This window comes from Eptatretus burgeri, chromosome 4 (genome assembly GCF_056783735.1).
Source record: "Eptatretus burgeri isolate ZD-2024b chromosome 4, Ebu_testis_v1, whole genome shotgun sequence".
NCBI lineage: Eukaryota > Metazoa > Chordata > Myxini > Myxiniformes > Myxinidae > Eptatretus > Eptatretus burgeri.
Genome location: NC_140964.1, coordinates 41184864 through 41212045, shown reverse-complemented (window position 1 = coordinate 41212045; position 27182 = coordinate 41184864). Strand labels below are relative to the sequence as shown.

General features: G+C 42.5%; 1 protein-coding gene across 3 annotated transcripts in view; it reads right to left on the bottom strand.

Moving 5' to 3' along the window:
* The window catches only part of LOC147027871 (semaphorin-6A-like), a 200432-nt gene that overhangs the window by 168444 nt on the left and 4806 nt on the right, over positions 1-27182 (bottom strand). Inside the window, exons 3-4 of one of the 3 annotated variants that reach the window (XM_085877585.1) lie at positions 11015-11150; positions 8813-8944 (exon numbers count right to left, since the gene is read on the bottom strand). The exons of 1 other annotated variant lie outside the window; for it this stretch is intronic. The gene's annotated coding sequence lies outside the window, so the exon portion shown is untranslated. The remainder of the gene's footprint in view (positions 1-8812; positions 8945-11014; positions 11151-27182) is intronic. One more of the 3 variants, XM_085877586.1, reaches the window with a different exon arrangement.

Genomic DNA, 27182 nt, shown 5'->3' with positions numbered 1-27182 from the left:
CACTGTTTGAATCATATTACAAAATAATTTAAAAATAAATAAATAAATAAATAAATAAGTGCTGTGCCAGTTTATAATTAGCCCATTTGCATGGTAACAACGATGAACCACAAGGTTCCACTTTGGCCACCAGACTCGACCTGTACCTGACTCTCTCACTCTCTTTGGGTTTGGCCATAACCCTGATTCATTTGGCCATTCCAAGCCCAATGAATAGTCCAGTGGGACTTTCTGCTTCTTGTCAATCGACATGTTGTGCGAGTGTGCAAAGCCTGTGACCATATCGAGGTTTGAGTCTGGGTTTATGGTTTGAATCAAAAGACATTACTTTGTCGGTGTTAGGGTTAGAAATTTCCGAGTAAGGTTGTGTATTGGTTGTCCCTGCTCTACCTTCCATCACTGGTTGAGGTGACCAGTCAGATATCAAAGAACAGGTTTTAAAAGGTACTAATGACAGGCAATAAAGAAATGTGGGAGCAGCGGGAGCAGAAGGTGAGGGGTATAATGCAAACTCATAATGCACTTATCATAAGAACGAAAGCCTTCTACATCACCTCTTAAGAAACATTCCAGCCACATCCAGCCAATAACGGCCGCACCACCAATCGATGAGCCACATGCCATTGATTCTACTCCAAAACTCAATGCATGGCCAAACATCCTCTATTCTATTTTTCCCTGCTGTGTGCAAGATGTAGAGTCATGCGGGGTCATGGAGGCGAATCAAGACTGACTTGCAGTGCAATAGCAAATGCAGCACTCAGCCACTTCGGATCAAATTCAAATCCAACACTGACCACCGACTGTTCAACACATGTTATTTTACCTGCAACAGGGTGGCCACTGAAATGATAATACATTTACAATTACGATTGAAAAGTTTTGATGCTTAGAAAGCAACGTTTTCATGAAATATGAACAACCTTCTTTGGAGATTTTTCTCCTGAAGAACATGTTCCAGACTTGGTGGTGTAATGGTTAGAGCATCTGCTCTGAGTATGTGAGGTTGGTGTTTTGAATCTTGATAGTCATACCAAAGCCTTTAAAAATGGTATATTCTGTTTCTTTGCTTAATTTTCAACATTCAAAAGGATAAAGCACAGACAAACAACCATAGGTTGGTAACACTAGTGCAAGCTTCAATGGGCCTCATGACCTACTCCTATATCAAAGTTATTTGTGAAGGACCTCATATTAATATTATTAATATTATCATTATTATTAGGGTACCAAGCCTTTCAGGCCGGGTAACCTATTGTTATCTCACCTGGACTTTAGTCAGGTGAGCTTATGCGATCGAACAGTGTCCGTAGGTGATTGAGTGAGTGAGTGAGTGAGTCAGTTAGTTAGTGAGTCCCTAAACTCTTTAGTCATTATTGCTTGAACCAAAAACATGATTTTGATGAAACTTGGCCACAAGCTTCATATCTGATGCCTAACGAAGGTGTATTGACTGCATCAAAATCTGTTTATTATGGGGGTCTACGGGAAGGGGGAGGGGTGTTTGAGGCCCCCCAAAATACAACATTATCTCCAACATTCACTCTCTTCTCCAAAGCTACACACACAATTTCAATGAAATTGACCACAACCTTGGTCCGTTGGTCCGTCGTTGGCAGTTTGTGCTTGGCTTTTCGATGGAATTCATGTTGACAGTCAAACTGTAAATTTGAATTACTCTCCCATCACTGCCCCCACCCCCCCCCACAAGAACCCCACTTCCACCTCCCAACATTCATCCATTCTTGGTACACTAACACCCGACGTTGGTTGAACTTCACTGAGGCCTACCGTCTTTGTCTGTCAAACAAACCAACGTTGGCAATGTGTATGTGACCAAAGGCAATGACACCAAAGTCTAAAGTTGCTCCATCATAGCTACACCAGCGAGTGGGGTCAGAGGGGGCATGCCAATCAACATTGGTACCTGCCTGAAATTTTGACAGAAATGATGCAATCTCAAAAGCTTCATGGAGAAACTTTTGGAGAATGTCAAGGACATCTCAGGTAATACGAGGAGTTGCACCATCCTACATGGACGGTCGTGTAACCACACCTAAGGAATTTTCTTCAATAAAAATAAAAACCTATTTGAAGCATCGCAAGATAGTGGACCGATTTTAACTGTCGCTTTGAAAAATGTTGGCAGGAAAAAAATAAAGCTACACCTTGACAGTTGCCATGTCCAAAAATTAAAACTAAAAATTAAATCACTGAGCAGTTTATTTTTTAAACAAGATTCTCCTGATATGCAACGCAACGTGCTCAACATTCACCGATTACCAACCTACAAACAAAGGATAACCATCATCACTCGGAGACTTCGGTCACCCTGTATTATGAACTCCATCTTAGCCTCGTGTTTAAAAAAAAAAAAAAAAAATCTTCCGACACGAGTGCTTAATGCACTTTTACATCATCTTTGTGCAAGCTGATTTATTAACAGTCGGCTCTACTACGGAAGCAAAGTGTTTGGTTTGCCCTAAGGCCTTAGTCACTGAATCACTTAAATGTTTTTAACAGTGCAGGAGAATTTCAGGGGCCTCGAACATCCACAACGATAAGGGGCATTCATGCAAGATCATAAGTATAATAATATATTTTGTGGATTTTAATATATATTGTTGATTTACTCTGTCTCTCCCTTTCCAGAAGCATCTCATCAAAAAACTTGAAAAGCGTTTCAGAATTGCCACCGCAATCCTGAGCCACCAGAGCTCCCCCTTCCTCCACCCCTGGATCCGTTAGATGCTTCAATTTGGCCCCGGTTGTGTGTCCTGCTTCGTGATTTGAAACAGAATGCATAAGACAAAGCTGCAAAGCGGGGATTTTTGCCAAGCTGCAAATGCTCAGGGTAATCTCTTTTTTTTGTGAAATTTAAGGACCCCAAATAAATGCCTTCTAACAAAGTGGATACAGAAATAAAATGATGAGAAAAATTAACACAGAAAGATTATTACCTCCGCTACCGAAGGTGAAGGAGGTTATGTTTTCACCCCCTTTTTGTCTGTTCGTTTGTTTGTGTGCAAAATATCTCAAAAAGTTGTGGACGGATCTGGATGACATTTTGTGGACAAGTTCGGACAGTGTGACAAGGACGAACTGATTAGATTTAGATAAAGATCCGAATCCGGATCCGGATCTGATAATTTTTTAAGTGATTCTTCACCATTGAGAGATAGTGCTAAACCGATATATTGCACGATATCTCAAAAAAGTTGTGGACAGTTTCGGATGAAACTTGGTGGACACTTTTTGTGTGTGTGTGGCAAGGACCAATTGATTCGATTTTGGTGAAGATTCGAATCCAGATTTGGATAGGAGAATTATTTAACTTTTAAAGTGATTCTTCACCATTGAGAGATTGGGCCAAAAACGATATAGTACTGCATAACATGATATTTCATCAATGTATTGGGTCCGATATGTTCTCGTGGATCAAGCATTACGTGGTGGAGGTATGCACTCTACCGAGTGTCCTTCAAGTTTTGTCCTGTGATACATGCACTGATTGTGTATTCGCACACACACACACACACACACACACACACACACACACACACACACACACACACACACACACACACACACACACACACACACACACACACACACACACACACACACACACACACACACACACTTCAAAGGGCATTTACAGTTGCTGCTGACAAATGTCAATGGAATTCACAATCAGATGGGAAAGAACACATTTATTTATTTCCACATTTCTTTTTCCTTTTTAGGTCATCTCTTCGAGCATGACCTAATAATATGGGTATCGATGTCCTTCGATCCGTCCGTCTGTTCACAATGAAGTTGAAGCGGGAGATCTGGTCATTAATGATCCTGATAGAGGTCGATGAGACGTACACGATGGTATGACTTTCAAGGTCACCGAAGGTCAAGGTCAAGGTCACGAGGCCTTTGAAGTTGCGAAAATGACGATTTTCAAATTCTATCTCCGCCATTTGTCAAGCAATCTTGAATTTGATTGTAGCAAATGAATCTATGGGACAATATCTAAATTTTTATCGGGCCGGATTTTCGATATTCGCTTTCGTTTTCGTGTCACATGACTTCAAATTTGGCAAAAAATGCGAAAATGATGATTTTCATGCGAAAATGACGATTTTCAAAATCTATCTCCTCCTACATTTCTCAAGCAATCTTGAATTTGGTTGTGGCATATGAATCTATGGGACAATACCTAAATTTTGGCAGGCCGGATTTTCGATATTCGCTTTCGTTTTCGTGTCACGTGACTTCAAAGTTGGCAAAAAATGGGAAAATGACGATTTTCAAAATCTATCTCCTCCTACATTTCTCAAGCAATCTTGAATTTGATTGTGGCATATGAATCAGTGGGACAATATCTAAATTTGGTCAGGACGAATTTTCGAATTTCGCTTTCGTTTTCGCGTCACGTGACTTCAAAGTTTGCAAAAACTGCCCTACCTTCAGGAGGCTATATTTTCTCGCAGAGATGACCACCACTCCCGCACGGGTGTATTTGTATTTTTATGTTTTCACGTTCAAGTCATTCTGCAAGCTTCTCAAAAGTTCACAGCTTGGTTCAGGATGCACATTTACCAAGTGTGCTTGGAGCGTTGTTGTGCCATGACCTGGCAGGGCACAAGGGGTAGATTCTATTGCTCCAACATTGGCCTGTTTGGAACAGCATTACTTTGGACTGAAAATATTCACTAAATTACATTCATTAATAATATGACTTCCCTTATAAGGAAATTCAATGCAGGAGGAGGCCATGAGGCCAATCAAAGCCTGTGCAATAGTGGCCAACATATGGCTGTTTGTGCATGCTCTCTCTTTTTTATATGCTGAGCATCAAGCAAAGAAGCAGCACATACCATTATTGAAGTCTTTAGTATGACTCAGCTGAGGTTTAGAACCACTGACCTCAGCAGAATCACTGACCTCCCAGACTAAGCAGATTATCTAACCATTGCACCACTAAATCTGGGTAGAGTGGGGGTATCTGCATAAATAATAAAGAATATGTAGAATACAACTGAATAGAGATATTTTTAAAGGGCTCGAGATAAAATTGTTCGATAGCTTTGCTACTTCTTAATTGTCCTGCAAATTTTCCAAGTATACGGTATGGCACAGCTTGCCTGAAAAATCTCTGCCTCTGCCTGTTATACGTGAACAAGAAGCTCGGTCGCTCATTTTCTCGAAAGAAGATGAAATTAGCAAGGATTTTACTCGCAATAATGAGGAAAATCCAAGATTACTGTCCAGAAATGTCCTGCCTGATGGTAGTCAGTAAGTAGAGTAGTACATATGACCCAATAAACAGGTAGGATACACCTCGGGACTGTATGTATTCAGTATTCAAAGGAGGGAAGGAAGTAAATCGAGAAAAACATTCATTTGAGAAGGGGAAGACAAGAGGCATGCATGGGGGATATTGAGGTAGAGGAGGGGAGGGGGTGCCGGGGATTTGAGAATCCCACCATTTTGAGTTTGTCACAAGTAAATTGCCCCTTAACAGTTTACACAATTGCTACTAAATGTGTTGCCATCACTGTTATTATTATTCCAGTCATGCAAGTAGCTTGGCTATAACTCTCTAATTCCTTTGCCTCCAAGTACCTACTCAGTTTACTCTTTCATTAAACCAGCACACCTTATCTTAGCCTTGCATTTCTCTGGCAAAATATTCATAAAGTGGCAAATGGTTGTAAAAACCAAAAAAATTAAGTATCCCTGTTGCGACACTCTTTATTTAGATTTGCACTCCTTTTTGTATTTTGGTTTCTCAACACACTGTAGTTATATAATCGTAAAAAGCATTAACTCAAGTAAGCATCCTCCGGGTCCACTACCCTGCTATTTGAAATTATATTAGAAGCATTTACCTTGACTATAGGACAACACTGCCCCTTATAGTTATGCACTTCACTGCCATAATTGTAACTTTCCATACTCTCTGTAGTTAATACTGTGAAATTGGTGCATGACAATAAGCCAAAGTCTTCTGCTTCATTGAATTTCAACTGGAACACAACTCCTAAATGCTTTCCTTTAAAGGTTTATGACTGTCGCACTATAACTGCGATATCCTTTTCCCATAGATTTACGATGTGTCCTACAACTCAACTCCGATATCCTATTTAATGTATTTACGAATCATCTGAAATGCTCTTCTTTAAAGACTCACAACTGGTGTGCTACCACTCCTAAATCCATTTCTAAATAGTTTACACCTTGTGCCCAACCAATTCTAAATCTCATTATTCAGGCCAGCTACTTGGCACATATAATATGGACTCACTGGAAGCACTTTCGTGCTACTCCTACATCTCTTTAATTTATGACTGTTGCACTACAACTACTAAATCCTCATCTTTAAAGGATTATGGAATGTGCTCCACAAGTCCTAAATCCTTGTCTAGTTTGCTGTACTTTATTGTTGGCTAGTTTATAGAAAGAAAACCCAACAGCACAGAAAATACTACGTCAGCACACTTAACCAACGCTCTGAGCCAGAACCCAAGGAAGAAAACTCAGGATTTTGGGTTCAGCACTTACTTCTTGTCAAGTTATCAGATCGCTCCTGTTTTCTCGAAATACTCACATGGCACAAATTGAAACGACGAGACTGTGCATCAACCAAAGCAGTCATATTGCAATCATGTCAAAATTAAATAAACCCTGCAGTTGCATTCCTTGCACAACTACCTCGTACATATCACCATCAAATTAATTGCAATCAAAGCTGAAACGTTGCCACGTTTCTTCAATTTATGTCACTCTGTATCGTTCAGTGTGTCCCAAGCTTTTCTTCCACCCCTTTCCCTCACATCCTGCCCCTGTACCCCCTACCATGCCACAGGCTTCGAACGTTAAGATCAATTGTACACAGGAAGGGCAGTGGCTTGCCACAGGACAAGGCACCCTGGGAGTCCTTCCACCACCTGCCAGTTTCTCTCATTTAAAATCATGGAGAGAGATAATCTCTTCAGCTCATGCTTAATAAAGTGGAAGTTAGTGGATAATGTACGAGCATCTCCATAATGAGAGACTTCGTACCATTTTTCTCCAAACAGTCTTGAGGTCCCATCACAACTTGCAAGAGATTTCCTGAAACCCATCTATGCCACCCTTCGAGGGCTCGTCAAATCGTTTTTTCCTCAAGAGATTAATCATGGAAGATCAACTAAACTTTAAGCCGATTGGAATAAAGATGTGGATAAGATGGCAAAAGTGAGGAAATTATCAGATTGAAGAACATGTCCTTCAAGTTACCATTCCCTACTCACTAACCATCAAGACCATCATTGTGATGAACTCCTGGGAAATGGAAGCTTCTTGCTGAATAGCAATGCCATTGCCAAACATCCCAAGCACAATTCTACTCATTCTTCTGGTTCAATCTTGTGCTGCGCTTTGATGATCGGTGCTGGTATTGCATCTGCCTAACCCATCAACTCCTGCTCAATAACCATCATGGCATTTGGTGTGCAAACAAAGATATGGTACAGACATCCAGGATTAAAATTTGAACATAGGAGAATATTTTACAAAACCGTTCCTTTCAGTTTATAAAAATGGGAAAAGTGACATTCTGACATGGTAGGACAAAGTAGCAGAGGAGACAGGATTCTTACCAATGCTTTGTGGGTGGCATAGCATTCTCCAAAGCTATTACACTTCTCTAGCAGCAAACAAACAAACAAGCAAACATCAATTGTAAACTCTTACAAGAAGTGATATGTAAACTATGAATCAATATGTATATGTATGTGTACAGTAAAACAACGCAACGAGACTCAGTGGTGTAATGGTTAGAGCATCCACTCTGAGTCTGGGAGGTCGGTGGTGTGAATGCTGGCCGAGTCATAACAGACTTTAAAAATGGGACATGCTTCTTCCTTTCTTGATGATCAGAATTTAAATGGATGAGCACAGATAAACAATGATACATTCGCAGCACGAGTGCAGGCTTGGTGTGCGTGTGTGTGTGTGTGTGTGTGTGTGTGTGTGTGTGTGTGTGTGTGTGTGTGTGTGTGTGTGTGTGTGTGTGTGTGTGTGTGTGTGTGTGTGTGTGTGTGTGTCAGGATGGTATAGAGGTATGCACACTTGTTTCCTGGCTGTCTAGCCTAGGTTCGAATCCAGACCCAGCGACAAACTGTCATCTCGGTGTTTCACAGGCAGGGTGATTCATCAATGTGTGTGTCGTCCCTCGGATGGATGTTCAACTGGTGTCCCATCTGCCAGCATTAGTCGGTGGCCGTTAAATATCCCATGGTGTCCTTTGCAAAGAGTAAGTGAGCTAGCTCGCTCCAGCACCCTCAAAAAATTCCAAATTCCTGCTCTAACTTCCTGTGTCAGAATAGCGACTGTACATGTTTGTAACCCCAGCCAATTGAAACTGCTCAGCAGCACCGACGCTCTGCTTAGAACTTAGTACATGGATTATGATGATACTTGTTTCAGCTCACAGTGACAAATACAAATACAGACTGTATAACATCTTGTGCAGAACAATTATACGTACTGTTGAACTTAAATCATGTTGAGATGTTTTGTCTGTGAATCGACTCATCTTTTATGCTTTCCAGAATAATATACAAGTGATTTTTGCAAAGGTTTAACGTCAAGGTACCAACACACCAGAACACCTATGCACTTACAAAGTCAGTGCAGTTCTATAGAGCGAAGAATAATTTTCCACATTAGAGATGGGTTATGGAAAAGTCCAAAATAATTGCTTAATAGTTTCGTACCTCAAGAAGTAGATATGGAAATTGTGGCATATTTCCTACTGTACTGTCAACCTCACCTGTCACCAATTAGGTAGGGCTCCCAGCTGGGGATCCCGAGCAGATATCGACAGTGATGTCATCAAAGCACATGGCATCAGTCAACATGGTTGGCTGCTCTCGAACTGGCGCAGAGATATCGATTGGACGGTCTGCCAAACAGTCCATGCGATGAAATCACGACAAAGGCTTGTGGTATTCCATTACCTTTGGATGCATTCTCCAAATGAATTACTGTCCCCACGTCGCACTTATCACACATATTTGCTGTTGTGTTATCACATAGTTGTCACCATGACCGTAATCCAACGTATCATCCTCGTCTTAATTCGTGATTTGATCATTGTCAGTTGTAAGTGACATTGTCAATGTTTCATAGATTTAATTATCAGATGGGAGAAAAACTTACACAAACTCTTTCAGTGCAACCACAGCCCACCATTGAACAGGTTGTCAAATGATGCTGAAACAGCTGAATAAATTGCAGTGGACCACAACAATGGCACATTAGGCCAGCCGATAAGATTTCCGACTTCTAGCACAAGGGCTGTGAGGTTAAATGTTTTTTGGAGAGCATGCAGGGATAGAGGACAATGCTTCATGGTTGCACCACCTTATTCTTCATGGTTACATGACAGCTTCTTATTCACATAAAATGAGTCAGACTTTGCAAATAACAAATTTAAGTGGGAAATAGAAGGGCACTCGGGAGAGAGCATACCTCCACCAGGCTGATTAGTTTATGTTTTGTATCCCACTGATAGGCCGGATCTGGATTCGGACCTGAACAAAAATTTAATCGGCTTGCTCTGGTCACCATACCAACTCATCCACCAAGTTTTGTTCGAATCCGTCCACAACTTTTTGAGATATTGTGCTATATATCTTTTTAGCCCAATCACTCAATGGTGAAGAATTACTTTAAAAATTATCGGATCCAGATTCGGATCTTAACCAAAATTGAAACAATTCTTTATTGTTACATACCCAACCTGTCCACCAAGTTTCGTCTGAATCCGTCTACAACTTTCTGAGATATCTTGCTAAATGTCATTTTCAGCCCTTTCTCCCAATGGTGAAAAATCACTTCAAAAATTCTCGGTTCCAGATCGTCACCAAAATCTAATTGTTTTGCCGTTGTCACATACCCAAACTCTCCACAAAATTCCGTCTGCATCCGCCTCCAACTTTTTGAGATATTTTGTTCACAAACAAACAAACAAGAAAAAGACATTGTGCATGGCAAGAAACTTGCAAAATCCTCCCCCCTCACCAAAGGTTGCCATGGATACATCAAATTGTCCATTTCTTTAGGATTAAAACTGACAATCTTACTCAAAGCTCAGGTCAATCGGATGGAAATTGATTATTTTACAGATTGAAATTGATGATTTTAGAAATGTGACCTCGAGTTGACCTTTGACCTTTTGAGCACAAAAATAGTTGCTTTCCCAATTCAGTCATGGACTATGCAATTGCTGCTTAATTTTCAGGATAATCAGATGAAAATTGATGATTTTCAGATGAAATTTGATTTTAGAAATTTGACCTTGAGTTGACCTTTGACCCTTTGATCTCAAAAATAGGTGGTTTCCCAATTCAGTAATCGACTGTGCAATTGCCGTTTCATTTTCAAGTCAATCGGCTGAAAAATTGACGATTTTTCTGATAAAAATTGATTTTTAAAGTTTGACATGGAGTTGACCTTTGACCTTTTCACCTCAAAAAAAGTCGGTTTCCCAATCAAGTGATGCAATACCACTTCCGGTTCTGGGTTTGTTTCCAAACGATCTCTTTTAGTGCTTCATCTTGCTCTTTCACACTTGTGGTACTCATTACTGTATCATAATGTTTGTTAGAAACCAACGGAAGGTTTCTCTCGTGGTCTCTGCCGGCTTTCTCAAAGTTCAGTCTCCGGTCGTTATTTGTCCCCTTATAACTCTTTATTTTCCTACCTACATGTTTCTATATGTTCCTAGTTCGGTTTTGTTTCAAAAAAATCGTGCTATTTTGTGTTTTCGTCGACCTTGTCTTACAGAGTTCCTTGAGGCCTACCCATCCTTCCCCTCGAGTTGTGTACAATCGTTTTTATTTGTATTCTCTCCCTATCACCTTCAATTCCCATTTTCCCCACTTCCCAATGCCCCCCCCTCATCCCTCCCAACTAAACACTCTGTTTCTTGTCTTATATTCAAAACAAAAACAAACAAAATAAAAACTACCTTTGATTTCTTCCTGCATACCCACGAGTCCCGATTCTTCTTCTTCTTCTTCTTCTTCTTCTTCTTCTTCTTCTTCTTCTTCTTCTTCTTCTTCTTCTTCTTCCTCCTCTTCTTCTTCCTCCTCTTCTTCCTCATACTGCTGGCACACCATCTTTATTCTACTTGAGCTGACCCACTCTCGCCATTACCTTCACAATTTCTTCCGACAACATTCCATTCCCGAATCTTACCTATTCTATAAAAATACGTCAAAAATTAATAATCTTCCTTTTATCATTTCTATCTATACACCTCCTGTTACCACGTGTCTCTCTACTCTTTCGGATACTTTTCATCGATCCATCAGCTTCACTCTGCATTCACCGTTCCAAATTCACCATACACCTTCACAATTTTACTTCAACCTTCTATTCCCTTTTCCGAATGTTACACAATCCTTATTTAAAATAAATAAATTCACTTTTGATGATACACCTCCCGTAACCACGTGATCTGTTTCCACCCCCTGCGTTTACCGATCCAAATTCACCAATCACCTCACGATTTTTTTTATACAACCTTTCCATTACCTAATCTGATGAAAACTCTCTCAAAAAATAGTAACAATAATAATAAGAGGAAAAACGACCTCTTTTAGTACTTCATCTTCCTCTTTCACACTTGTGGTATTCATTACTGTATCATAATGCACGACTCTTCTTCGATGTCAACAGACTGCGCTCAATTCGACCTTTCCTTCATACCTTGCCGAAAAAATCCAACTGTTACAGGGTTTCTTCTCTCCATTCTCTTAATTCGCCTTCATTGCAAACATCAAGAAATGTGTTTAATCGCCTCTCTGACCTAAAAAATTAAAAAAAAAAACCCCAGTTTGCAATGAATGTTCGCTTTCCATGAACCATTCTTTTTTTCCAACTTCAGTGCCAACTTACACCTCTCACCCCTCCCTCCCAAAACAACCATCACACTGTTCTCCCTCCAAGCTTCAACCTCACCTTTCCCCCTCAACTCTCCCCACTCACCCTTCTCCCACCATCCACCCCCCTCACTCATGAAACCTTCTCAAAGTTCCCCCCCTCACATCCACAAAGCTGCCTCCTTCCCCTGCCCTCTCACCTCCGTCTCATCACTCCACCTCCTCAACTGCCTTCTGCCCCCCCCTCCCCAAGCACCACAGAGCCTTTTCTCCTCCTCATTCGGCCTCCTCCCCGAGCTATTCTGCAATCTCCCGCACCCTTTCAACAATTCTCCTTACCATCTTTATTCTACTGTGTCGTGTCCAACCTCCCTTGTCCAACCCTCTCCCTCCCCTCCCATCGACTGCACCCAAAGCCTCCCCCACTCCCTCTTCATTAACAATGTGGACCTCAAATATCCGGGGCCTTCGCTCAAACCTTTCAGATCTTTCCATACAGGTTGCCACTGACAAACCAGACATAATCTGCCTAACAGAAACTTTCCTCCCTCCTCCAATATTAGAGATCTGAGCCTCGTCCTGGTGGAGGAGTTGCTCTCTTCATCAAAGACTATATTCCTCACTCTCCCTGCACTGCCCTCACTCCCCCACACCCCCAGGAATACCTCTGACTTTGGCTTCCCCTCCACTACCATCTCATGTTTTTATGTGAGTTGTACTGTCCACCAAACAGTGATGACTCCATTTACACTTCACTATCTGAAGACATGGACCAACTTCTATCTTCCATCCAAACTCTCTCTTCCTCATATGTGGTGACTTCAATTGTCATGCCAGTTGGCTAGCTAGGTGTGGGACCCTCTCTCACCTGTCATGGCACATCAGCAAAAGCTTTCTGCGACTCATTGGGACTGACTCAATTGGTCAATTTCCCGACGCAGATCTCAACCAATGGTACTCTATCTCTTCTGGATCTGATTTTTGACAAATTCCCCTGAAAATATCTGCTCTTCCTCTGCTCCAGTTGGTTCTTCTGACCACGTGCTTGTCAAAGTGGACATCTCTCTGGCTGTTATCAAAGAACCCCCTCAGTGCCGTCGAATCTGGCATTTCACTAAAGCCGACTGGCAGGGTCTCCAAACAGCCATCAAACTTCTAGACTGGTCTCCCATCACTACTTTCTCCAACATCAACTCATCCTGGGAATTCTTTCAAAGAAACTTCCTCTGCCTCATGCACGGATTTATCCCCTCTTGTCTTCAGTTGTCCTACCCTTCCTCCTGCCCTTGGTTCACTGAAGCTTGTGGTGAGGCAGTTGTCCTGAAACAACTTGCCTTTGCCTCATGGAAAGCAAACCCAACTGAGGGTAATCTCAGTTCCTTCCATAAAGCTCAGAACAAGTGTGTATCTACCATCAGGAGAGCCAGAGAACAACATCTTTCTAAGCTCAAGTCTGAACTCTCAAACCTCTCTCCCTCCTCCAAATCCTGGTGGCATCTAATCAAATCTGTTTCTGGTGTATGTTCCCCCTCCATCCCTCCCTTACCTCAAATGGCCGCACTGCTGATACTGCACATGAAAAGGCTGGATGCCTAAACTTGGTGTTTGCATCGAAATCTTGTGTCCGAAACCCATCACTTTCTGTCCCCACCATAGCCAGTCGCACCCAACTGTCCCTGGACTCTGTGTCCTTTTCCTGTGACAAAGTGTAGAGCTCGCTGTCAAACTTTGACTCAGATTCTGCAACTGGTCCAGACGGCATCAGCCCACGTGTTCTAAAAACCTGCTCCTCTGCTCTTGCTCACCCTCTCTCTGTTCTATTCACCCTTTCATTTGTTCAAGGTCATCTGCCATCTGCTTGGAAATCAGCAAACATTACTGCCCTGCATAAAAAGGTGCAAAAACAGATCCCTGCAACTTCAGACCAATCAGCCTTCTCCCAATCATCAGCAAGGTTATGTTATCCATCATCGCTTCAGACATTAAATCCTTCCTCTTGTCCAATGGCTTGATTTCTGATCATCAATTTGGTTTCAGACCAGGTCACTCCACCCTGGATATGCTGCTTCTGCTCTCCCAACAATGTATGGAAGTCCTCAATGCCGGACATGAAATCAGAGTAATATCCCGAGACATATCGCATGCTTTTGACACGGTCTGGCACCCTGCCCTGCTCACCAAACACTCTTCCTATGGTATCCAAGGCCATCTCCACTCATGGCTCACAGACTTCCTTTCTTGGGAAAGCCATATTTCCAACCTGGCCTCCAAAGCCAGTCGCCAACTGGGAATCCTCCATCGTGCAAAGTCCTTCCTCGGCTCACCTGAGCTCATGACCAAATACAAAGCTTTCGTCCACAGTCTGATGGAGTACTGCTCTCCCTTCTGGGCTGGTGCTCCTGCCTCCCACCTTTCTCGGCTTCACGCTGTGGAAACCAAGATATTTGGGATCATTGCCATCTCCCGCGATGAGGCTGAGTCTTTGGGCCTCTCACTCTCTCACCACAGGCAGGTCGGTGGTCTTTGTCTTCGGTGGTGGTGGCCGCTTCCCACGCAGTGTTTGAAAAGCTCAACATTCACTTTTGAAATGACAGAACAGGCTGAGTAATGTTGATGCCAAATTTATTTTGCAACCAGAACATTTTGCCCTCTTTTTTGAGACAAATGAAACCACTGCTGCCCTATGTTGCACCACCATTTTGCAGTTGGTGGTAAAAGTAACTCAGAGCTTTGGTTCTGAGCGAAAACAAGAGTCCAACACAATTAACCTTTTTAAACTCCACGACATATTATTTAAATTGATAGATTAACTTAAACTTTTCCCATCAATGGGGATGGATACCAATCACTTGGGACAGTTACTCTTCGAGTATATAATCTTCAGCACACTTTATTCATTGCTCCACTTAGAAACACTAGTACGGGCCCGTAGGGGCGGGCCCGTAGGTGTGTAAACGATGACTGGATTGGGGCATTATTTCAATTAGATCAGATCAACCATATCATAAATGGCCATAACTTGGGAAACACCTGGGAAACATATTCAGGTCTCCAGCGTCAATTGTGATGTCATATCAAATGAAGAAGAATTGTGACGCCCCCCTCTCTCTCGCCCCCCTCGCTCCCCCCTAGTCTCGCCCCTCCTCTCTCGCCCCTCTCTCACCCCTCCTCTCTCCCCCTCTCTTGAATTGTGACGCCCGCTCTCTCTCACCCTCTCTTTCCCCCCTCTCTTCCCCCCCTCTCAAACCCCTAGTCTCACCCCTCCTCTATTCCTCCTCTCTCTCCCCCCTCTTTCCCCCTCTCTCTTCCCCCTCTCTCTCCCCCTCTCTCTCCCCCTCTTTCTCTCCCCCCTTTCTCGCCCCCTCCTCTCTCCCCTCTCTTGAATTGTGATGCCCGCTCTCTCTCACCCTCCCTCTCCCCCTCTCTCCCTCCTCTCTAACCCCTAGTCTCACCCCTCCTCTATTCCTCCTCTCTCTCCCCCTCTATCTCCCCCCTCTATCTCCCCCTCTCTCCCCCCTCTCTAACCCCTAGTCTCACCCCTCCTCTATTCCTCCTCTCTCTCCCCCTCTTTCTCACCCCTCTCTCACCCCCTCTCACCCCCCTCTCTCCCCCTCTCTTCCTCCTCTCTAACCCCTAGTCTCACCCCTCCTCTATTCCTCCTCTCTCTCCCCCTCTTTCTCCCCCCTCTCTCTCCCCCTTCTCTCACCTCCAGTCTCACCCCTCCTCTCTCGCATCTCCTCTCTCCCCCTCCTCTCCCGCTCCTCTCTCTCACCCCCACTCCCACACCCCTCCCATCCCCCTCTCTCGCTCTTTCTCTCGTCCCCACTCCCACCCCTCTCTCTTCCCCCCTCTCTCCCCCTAGTCTCGCCCTTCCTCTCTCCCCTCCTCTCTCGCCCCTCTCTCTCGCCCCCACTCTCATCCCCCCCTCTCCCGCAGATATTGGTCGAGAGATAAATGGCCGTGACTTGGAAACCGCTCGTCCGATTAATATCAAACCTCGAAAAGAAACATCCGCGGGTCCCCAGCAATATTCCTGGCAAGTTTCAATCAGATCGGACCGTCAATCGCGCAAAAAAAAAAATTACATAAATAAACATTAATTGTGACGTCATTCGTGACGTCATTCGTGATGTCATTGCACCGTGTCTTGTCATTGGTCGACAGATAAATGGCCGTAACTTGGGAACTGCATATCCGATTAATATCAAACCTTGAAAAGGCACATCCACGGGTCCCCCAGCAATATTCCTGGCAAGTTTCAATCAGATCGGACCGTCAATCATGCAAAAAAAAATTATAAATAAATAAATAAATAAAAACATTAATTGTGACGTCATTCGCGAGGTCATAGCAACGTGTCCTGTCATTGGTCAACAGATAAGTGGTCATAACTTGGGAACCGCTCGTCCGATCGATATCAAACCTCGAAAAGGCACATCCGCTGGTCCCTGGCAATATTCCTGGCAAGTTTCAATCCGATCGGACCGGTGATCGTCCGGTTATTAATAATTTGGGAAAAAATTGGCATGATAAGGTGACAAGGTGGAACGACACCTTCAGCTGCCATATATACACCTTTTCAACACTGAAAAAGCAGCAAAATAGCCGTAACTCGGGAACCGCTCGTCCGATCGATATCAAACCTCGAAAAGGCACATCTGCGGGGCCCCGGAAATATTCCTGGCAAGTTTCAATCAGATCGGACCGGCGGTCGTTGAGAAACGGCGGTCGCAGGCAGACAGACACACACACACACACACACACACACACACACACACACACACACACACACACACACACACACACACACACACACACACACACACTGCTGGAATTATAGATAGATGTCATTTAAATAAATAAACAAACAAACTACAATTACACTCAATGGAGTGCATAACTCTGCTGGGCTGAACAGTTTACACTTTGTCTCCCACTGCATCTGGATCTGGATTGGATCTGCATCTGGACCTTAACCAAAATCGAATCGGCTTGTTCTTGTCACCTACCCAACTCATCCACCAATTTTTGTCATAACTCGTCCCCACTTTTTGAAATATCATTCTTGTATTGTTTTTAGTCCCATCTCTCAATGGTGAAGAATCACTTTTAAAAAATTACAAATTCTCGTATCTGAATCCAGATTTCAATCTTCACCAAATTCGAATCAATTTGTCCTTATCACAAACCCAATCTGCCCGCCAAGTTTAGTGAGAATCCGTCATAAGTTTTTGAGATACTCTGCGATATATAGTTTTTGTTACCCTTTCTCTCGATGGTGAAGAATCACTTTAATAATTCCAGTATCCGGTTCCAGATCTTCACCAAAATCTAATCAATTCGTCTTTGTCAAACACCCAACCTGTCCCCCAAATTTCGTCCAACTCCGTCAATAACTTTTTGAGATATCATGCTCACAGACAGATAGACAGATGACAAACTGACAAACATAACCTCCGGACCTTCTGTGGTGGAGGTAATAAGTAAGTCAGTCAGGGCTAAAAAAAAAAACAAAAAAAACCTAACAGCCCTACAATTGAGAACTTAACCCTGCATGTTTATTGTCTATTTCAAAAGTAATAATGAAACGTGAAGTTGCAAATGCTATTGCATGACATTAATATGAATGATTCCTGGAACTTTAATGATGATTGAAATAGCCCATCAAAAGATAGACTCGTGGTACTTTCTTGAGAAATGAAACATCAGAATTCCTTGGTATTTAGCACGCAATTACGTTATGATGATTGCATTGTTTTATTGCATGAACAATGGAGTTGAATCATCCAAGCAATTTTACAAGAGATTGATGTTGCATTTACAGAGATATAATGTTGCAATCAATGAAGAAGAAATTAAATTCGACTGTTCCTCTCCAGGGTGTCACATAGTACTGGGTTCTCAGCTCATAGAGCAAGTACAATTGTTTTTTTTTTCTCTACAATCAGTCTGGAGGTACACTATTTAATGTTTGATAAGCCAAATTTGATTAACTCCACTCTTTCCTCCAGGGATACATGTTGGCTGTGCACTATCATCTCAGGTCATCCTCTCTCCCTACCCACAATCTTTTCTATTCTCATTAACCCTCCCCTACCTCTCCCCATTCTCTTTACAGGTTTCTTTATGCTTCCTTTTTTCCTCCTGTTGTATTCAATGCACATATTTCTCTCTTCAAACAGAATATGAGCATATTTCATATTTCAACAGCATATTGTTGCGGGCCGGGGGTCAGTGGCGAGAACGACCACCAGGTGGGGAAAACTTGCATCGTCTCCCACCAAACTCCCCGGAATTGTAGGCCGTCGCTCGGATAACTCCGCGAGCCGGCAGGTCGTTTAACCGACCGTGGTCGCCAATATTTCAACCGCGTGGCGTAGGGTTATTTTGTCTAGATCCAATGTACCTAAGTAACCACGCGGTCTCGGCTACCGGGATCCACACCCTCGGAATGCCTGGCCAAACCGGAATCACTCTACCGACAGTGGTAAAACTACACCTAACGACTACCACTCTACCACCCATCTTTCCGGCTCGGATGCAGTCGAGCGGGCCTGCCCAGGACGTCCCGGCTACAATTGTCCGATTACCAGGGTCAAAACCTCGCCTAAACTCAGATCCGAACCATGTTGGACCAATTCAAAAAAGGACGGAAACGAACTGGGGACATTTCTAACAAGTTTTATTTACAGTAAAAGACAAAGGCAAGATTAACGCGAATATGCAAGCAGTATTTACAATGTTCCAAAAACACTTATTCAGTTCTACTTACCAGACAGGCCCACACGAAGACACACACACAAATGAAAAGAAACCCAGAGTTCTTTATTGGACCCTCTCAGCCAAGGAGAGAGACAAACTGGGGGTCAGAGTTCGGATGGGTACCTGGCCGTCGGAGAAAGGGGGTACTCCGTGCTGCGGCACCTGAAAATGGTCGCTGGTTTGGTCTCCATTCGCACGTGTGGGACTCGAGGTTGTGGCAGAGCTCGGGTGGTGATGGCCAGGGTCCACGGAGGGGGGTCGGGTCGCTCTTTCCTTCCTTGTAGAGGTCCAGCAGAGACACGTTCGCCACCTCGACGACCTTCTGCTCAACCCACGTGACAGCCCTCGTAACATCCACTGTTACCACCCCTTCGTAACAGCAAAAACCCCTTTCGTGACAGCAAAAACCCACCAAAACTCTGCTCTCAGAGAGTGCTCGAGGATTTTTATGGACCTCCCTCAGCGGGGAGGGGCCTTTGTGAACACAGCTCGCTGTCCGCCTTTGATTGGACAGGGTCCTACGGCCCACCTATCCGGGGCGGGGCCTTGGCCCCTGCCGGGAAACTGCAGTCACTCTTCCACGAGGGTTCATATTTGACGAGCAACAGTATCAATGTTGCAAAGGTTGCCGTGAAAGAGTTACAATGTTCGTGGGAGCAGAGAAACCGGAACCGCCAGATCTTGCCTTGGCACGTCAGGGTGCGAGAAGGCAGCTGGTTGGTGGTGGATCGTGATGGGCCGAGGGGTCATGCAGATGGGATGGTTGTTAGATGGCTTGTGAGATGTACTAACTTAACTAAAAGAAATCACAACACACGCCTTTGATTCTCCAACTAGACAAAAGGAAGGGGATCTGACTACACACATACTTAACGACATAACTGACTTTTGGGACATCTGTATGTTGAATGCATTTGGTTTCCAGATCCGTAACAATATGATAGATACATATACAGTCATGCGCCGCATTACGACGTTTCGGTCAACGACGGATCGCAAATACGACGGTGGTCCCATAAGATTATAATGGAGCTGAAAAATTCCTATCGTCGAGTGATGTCGTAGCGCTTCCAGTCATATAAAAGTACAGTATAGCACATACAATTATGCACAGTACATAATACTTGACAATGATAATAAACAACTAGTGTGGCCCCGTTATAACGGGATCGTTGAGGTCCATAAAATGTCACCGTGAAAAAGCGGGGTCGCGCTAAATCGGGATTCAAGAAAATCAGCGTTCAACCTGACCCAATGTTGACCTCACATCCTAAAACACCCCTATTTTCACCATATTTGACCTGTTTTATGCACGTTTACCTTCAAGCAAGTAAATTACCTTTGAGTTAAAAAAAATTCCGCGAATAAATCGTTGTTGTTACAGTCAAAATTAAAACACGATTTGGTTTTTAATAAAACTTTTTATGTTGTTAAAACATTCGCACTGTTCCGAAAATATATCACACAACTGGCAGATGCTCGTTTCTTCTTTTGTAAATTATAACATCGATGCAATGATTATTTATAAAATCCAAACGCTATTTATTCACCTTTCTATAATTAATCGATGCGAGAGAAGATTGTAAGCAGCTACTAACAACACACATGGCCGTCATGAACAGCACAAAGGTAAAACTAACGCGTCTTCCGTCGATCTTGGATGTGTGTTACAATTGCCGACAGTATTCAGGACAGTAACATGCTGTACAGGTTTGCAGCTGAGGAGCAATAGGCTATACCATATAGCCCAGGTGTGTAGTAGACTATACCATCTAGGTTTGTGTAAGTACACTTGATGATGTTCGCATAATGACGACATCGCTTAATGACACATTTCTCAGAACGTATCCCAGTCGTTAAGTGGCGCATGACTATATATATATATATATATATATATATATATATATATATATATATATATATATATATATATATATATATATATATATATATATATATATATATATATATATATATGTAAGCCTGGTGCTGGCGCAGTGGTTAGGACAGCGGCTTGGGATCCAAAAGGTCCTGAGCTCAAGCTCCGTTGGGCCGCTGAATTAATACACCAGGGGGTTGACTCAGCCTGTCATCCTTCCGAGGTCGGCGAAATGAGTACCAGTGTACTGGGCCGGTGTATACCCCGTTAAAATAGGTGTACCAGATCCCTGTGCCGCAAGAGGCGACCAGGGTTGCGTCAGGAAGGGCATCCGGTGTAAAACATGTGCCAAATCACTAGGCGGATCATACGGATGATCCGCTGTGGCGACCCCTAACGGGAGCAGCCGAAAGAAGAAGAAGAACAATACTGTGCCATAATGTGCCAGGCAGTAAGTTTCCCACCTTAATGCCAAGTGAAGACCCTTCAATATATATATTTATATATTTATATATATATATATATATATATATATATATATATATATATATATATATATATATTTATATATTTATATATATATATATATATATATGTTACTGCCAATGTAATTCGGCATATATTGAAGATTTAATTACATATACTGAATATTCCACAATGATTATATTGGTCAGTTACATTTATAAAATAATGATCATAACAAATTACAAGCCATAATTCGCTGCAAAAAGTCTGGCCCTTGAGATATTCATCATTCCATTACAAGACCACTGTGCAGCCTGGTTCCCCAGACACTAACTTCCTTCATCTTAAAAACAGCGTCCATCTGCTGCTCAACCCGCCAATGAACATGCGATGCTTTATACTGCAACATGTTTGCATTATCCCTTTAACATTCAGATAATGCTCACACATTACTCGAGCAGTGTTTGCCGCAATATGCATGAAGGGCTACTCACAAGGTTCCACGAGATGCATGTAGCGTTTGCTTTCTAGCTGAGGATTACAGGACTCACCATACCATTATGGAAACCGCAAATTTAAAATAAAAATTCCACCACAAAAGTACACTTGTGTTTCCATAGACGTATCACATAAGTTCACCCAATTACCCACTCAAAGACATGCAGACACATAGCCGGTAACACCAGGGAAACTCAAGAAGGCAGAGCCAGCTGTTCACAGACAATCAGCATGTTCAACAGCTACAAAGGAAGCCAGCCAAATTAGATGCTATCTACCTTGGCTGTGCTAAATAAACTCTTTTATCTGCCCACAATATTTAACTTTTATCCTCCTTAACTTTCTTAAGTCCTTCCTGATTTTTACAATTCTTCCTCTCACTTGTTTTTTTCAATGTTATAAATTATATAATAAAGAATACATGCTGGGACCTCTGGGAACAAAAAAAAGATGCCAGCTTAGAAATCTACACTTGTTGTGATAGCGAAAACTATTGAGACTTTTAAAATCCTACCACAACCATAGACCTTCCTAACACAGTGGTGTAATGGTTAGTGTTCATTCTGAGTCTGCGAGGTCGGCTGTTCGAACTCCGGCCGAGTCATACCAAAGACTTCAAAAATGGTACGTGCGGCTTCCTTGCTTGACACTCAGCATTTAAAAAGGATAGAGCATGGACAAACAACCACTGAGCAGGCTTTTATGGGCCTAGTAGCTCCCTCCTTGTAAGGGAGCTCATATTTCTTTATACCTTGAACGCATACACAAGGGTGGCTCATATTGGACTTGGACTTTTCTAATTACCCTCACTGGAGGAGAGGGTGCTGCATTTGGGTCCGTTTGTCTGTCTGTCTGTTTGTTTGTTCACACATAATGTGCCAACGTAGACCATAAATTTTACACTTTTTCCAAAGTATGTACAATTAGAATGCGAGTACATCTATAACAAGTCCTGGTGAGGGTCTGCGACATTTGATAGCTCTTTCAAGTTCATAGTTTGTGATGGTACTTACAGTGCTTTTCAAAGTATTCTCAAGCTTTGGAGAAACACTTGATCCCATTGACATAGTATTGTATACATGTTTCCTTTGATATGAAATTTCATAATTATTTGTTGTTCTCTCCTCATGTTTTCTCACTTGCCACCATCGTGAGATTCAGAAAATACACTAAAGCAAGAAACAACTGAGTACGAGTATTGGTTACCAAGAGCATGAAGACAAATTTCTTCAAAATAATATTAATCTACAAACGCTCCTTTCCTTTTTATGCACAAAAGTCAAGATCAGTTTGGAACCTCCTTTGTGTTTTGCCCACAATCAAAAGCAGTAAGTGCATTATAAAGGGGTCTTATTGTGACAGTTGGACAAAACTGGATCTACTGGCTTCGCTACAACGATGCAGTGAGAACTTGCATCCATCAGCATGACAATGCATGTTGTGGCATTGTTGTATTCGTAAGGTAACGTAACGTTACTCTTGTAACGTTAGGAAATGGTGTGAACACATCAACCATCAAAATCTACAGAGGCTACCTTACCCTTACAGAATTTTTTCATGAGATCTGCGTAATGTCTCATCAGACGTCCATCAAATTTAATGAGACATTATAGCAGATTTCGGAAAGGGCACATCCTCTACTGTGACCTCGTCAAACCACTTGGGGAAATCTTGCTCCTGCAAAAGACAGGGAATACATTCACCAATCTGAGTCACATTGTCAGCCCTGCAGACATGTGACAACCTTCCACCTGACAGTGTCACTGGAATATATGTCATCTCTAAAATCTATCTGGAGGTACCATTTAAAAAGTTTGATAAGCCAAGTTTGTTTACTCTAACTCTTCTCCCCAAGGTTTCACATTTCCAGTGCACTACCATCTCAGGTCATCCTCCATCCCTACCCGTGACCTTTTCTATCCTCATTAACCCTCGCCTACCTCCATATCTACTTCCATGTCGCTGTTTCCTTCCCTCTCCCATTCTCCTACTCCTCCTACCCTCCCCCTGTTTGTTCTCTGCTTGTTGCATCGACATATTGTCCTACTCTCTCATTGCTAGTTTGTTGCCTATTTATACTCTGTCACCGAGCTATACCATGAGCCTATACTTTGTGCACTAAAAGGCATGCTGAGGGCTTGATGCTAAACTATCACAAAAAAGGTATGCCACTAGGTTGAGGGGAGACTGAACAGACTTTCCTTTGTGAAAAATTGATGAAATGAAAAGCAATCAGTGAGTAACCTATCTATAACCCATCCATGCAGTCCATACACTTTGGCCTTTACAATTGCCAAACAATGCAAGGACTTCCATTCTACTCTGAAGGATAAAGTTGAGAGCACCCACGATGATGAAGAGCTCAGCATGGTTCAATAACGTTTGGAGTGGTTGGAAAATCATTTCACTGATTTGCTCAGTCTTTCTTTTCATATTGATCAGCACAAGCATTATGAGTTCTATAGTTTCGTACTGAACATATTGGAGACTCTTGTAACTCATAGTAAACCATCGAATCAGAAGATGTTTGTGAAGCGCTTTAAATTATGTCTGAGTAATAAATCAGGAAATCTGGGGATAACTCCTCTAAATTGACGTGGCACCAGTTGCATCTGCAAGGGCATATATGCCCTCAAAAAAGTTCGGAAAATGGCAACCTATATATCTTTGCAAGGTTATACTCTCTTGGCAAAAAGTACTGAGGATTGTCAGCCCACTGAAAGTGGTCGTTGTTGATGAGCAGTCAAATCCCACTCTTCTATAGAAGGCATACATGTCATATTTGTCTATGCTACTGCGTAGACCATTCTACTTCAATTAGAAATTAATGGTGAAAGTCAGAGTTGTAAAATTGTGTTTTATAGACCTGAACCAATTATGACAATGAGGAAGGAGTTTCCTTGAAACATGTTGGAGTCATGCTGAGTCCAGTGGAGTCCGAAACAGTATATGCATCATGCCTGTTGTAATAGTTTGTTTTATGGTGACAATAGCACTGATTGTTTTTTTCACAGTAACTTCCAATGCCGAAGTAGATTTTATATTTGATTTATAATCATGCTGTAGCAATCAAGATTGAGTAGACAGGACGCGTTGTGCATTGGAGATGATCGTGCTTCGATTTCTGACTGTTTCTGAAAATGGAATCACGATGTTGTTGTACGTACACGACCGTCTTCCTGATCTCCACTACATATGCAAGTATTATCGCCTCATTCATCTTGGAAGATGGGATTACTCATCATAGTTTCATTTCCACATCACTTTACTTTCTGTTACTTTGAAGAACCCACTCTACATAACTCTCTGATGGATCCATTGTGTTCAGCACCATAACATCATATAGGATTCAAATATCTACCTCCTAGAGGATCTTCGGTAGATCTAGATTCTAGAGTACGGTCTACCAATGCAGACAATGACCTTCAAACCAGAAAAGTCTCACACTTTCGCTGTATGTCATCTTACCTTTTATTCTGTGATATATAGGATTATCGACACCCATATGCAATTTTTTTTTTTAGGAACTTTCATATCTGTATGGACCGATGCCAGAGCAAGAGTGAGAACACCAAGCATGGGCGAAGTACAAGTCGAGGTGGATAACCACCAAATCCATCTGGCAAGGTACATGTGACAAATAAAACAGTGGACAGGTGGCTAACAAGGTTCTCCAGGCATAGCCATAGGTCAGGTGACCCAGTGAAACATGAAGAACTCCTTGACTGGATCTCGCCTCCCAGGATTTGTCAGCCTGCAAAGTAAAACTCTGCATTGCTGCCGAATTATTTCAGAACTGCCAGAGACAGCCTGTGTCGAGGGTTCCCATGAATAACTGGACCGGGAATGGAAATTTGGATGCAACTGCAGCTCAAGTTTAAGATGACATGAGCCCTGACAAATTGGAAAGTCCTGCACAACTTTTCATCTCAGTCATTATACATTCACATTCATTTCCCCCTTTGTTCTTACTTTATCCCCTAAATACATGCTCTTATTGAAATTCTCACCTGCACTTCTTCATAAATGCAACCTTTTTCGTTCACTTTCCTCCTGAAACCTTTGGTTCTGTAATTTATCTAAAGGTGCACACCTCTTCACTCCTTCAAGGTTCTTTGCCATCTGCTGCCATGTCCAATCAATTTCCACAAAACTTGCAACCTAATGCTTTCTCGATTATACCTGCCATGCTTCTTATCCTTCTTATATCAGGCATTTCATGATTTTGAAAGTTTCATTTTAACATTTCTACATTTAATGGTCGTACTGACATTGATTAAATCGTCATATTCTATGCATACTGATACTTCACGGTAAAGGTCAAGGCATTTTACAAAAAAAACCTTTTTAGAATTCCGAAGCATGCATTGCGCGGTTGTGGGAAAAAGCAAGCCTTTCATGTTGCATTTAAGACAGACCCATCAATTTGAGGCAGAAGGATCCGGAAAAATGATAAATGTGCATCAGTGAATAAATGCATCAAGCCGAGTAAGAAATGAATGTAGTCCAGGATGAAAACTTCTTTCGTAACAATGCATAACAATGAGCATTAAAATCGGACTTCGGGTGAAACAGCCTTGCGGTGGAAAATCACGTTCGTAGAAAGTCAAAGAGAATGAAAGATTCTTCGATGGCTTTAGTTTTGGCAGCAGCGCAGCTGTTGTGGTCAAGCAGTCATCGAAAGCTCATGAAACATTCAAAGGAAAATGAGGAGTACCACACTGAACCGTGAGCATTTCAGGGTTATGCCTACGACAACACATTACCTAAATTGCTGCGAACAGCGTGCAACAAGCAAGGAATAGACCACACACATATCTAGCAGTACCCATGCACAGCCAGAAACCTACACAGTTGGGTTTGTACACAGCTGGATTCCCACACAGCCTGATTTGTGCAGAGAATCTGATTGAGCATGCCTCCCAGGGGTTCTGGAATCAAGAGGCAACCACAGAAAATGACATCGCCATCTATATACGACTTACAGGTAGCGACCTTAGGCTTTCCAGTGTCAACCAGATCAGTATAGACATGTCACAAGTAGAACATGAAATCGACTACCTCTTATTAAAAGCACCAATTATTTCTAGCTTCTTGTGGGATTGGCAAAAGCTTATCACCCAAGTCTTTTACAAACCGGTCAGACAGGCCTGATGTTTGACCGAAGGTGGCAGGAATTTTGGAACTTGTTCAGGGTGTCAGGGATAGCGAGAGACACTGGGAGATCCTTATCATCCACCGAGTAATGCTAGCAGGCAGGACACCCAGCTTAACGTCCATCTCTGTGATGCAAAGCACTGCCTACGCAGCACCAACCAGACAGTTTATCGTCGGGTCAGGATTCGAACCTATGCTCGGCAGCTCACAGGTAAACGTGCTACCTGTGCACCATTCTGTCAGACTAACAGAATACAAAATGTGACTTATTCGTCACAAAGCATAAACTTTCACAGTCATTACCTTATGAGACACTGCTGAGGAATCAAACAATTAATTAGCCACACTTACGTGTCAATGGTTTTCGTGACCTGAATGACTGTGAGCCTGGTTACACAGTGCAAGTTACTGAATTTGATCTCACAATGTAATATTAGAGTTTCATGTTCAAACTCAACCCTGCTACCTACGTCCCTTGTGGTTGACAAATG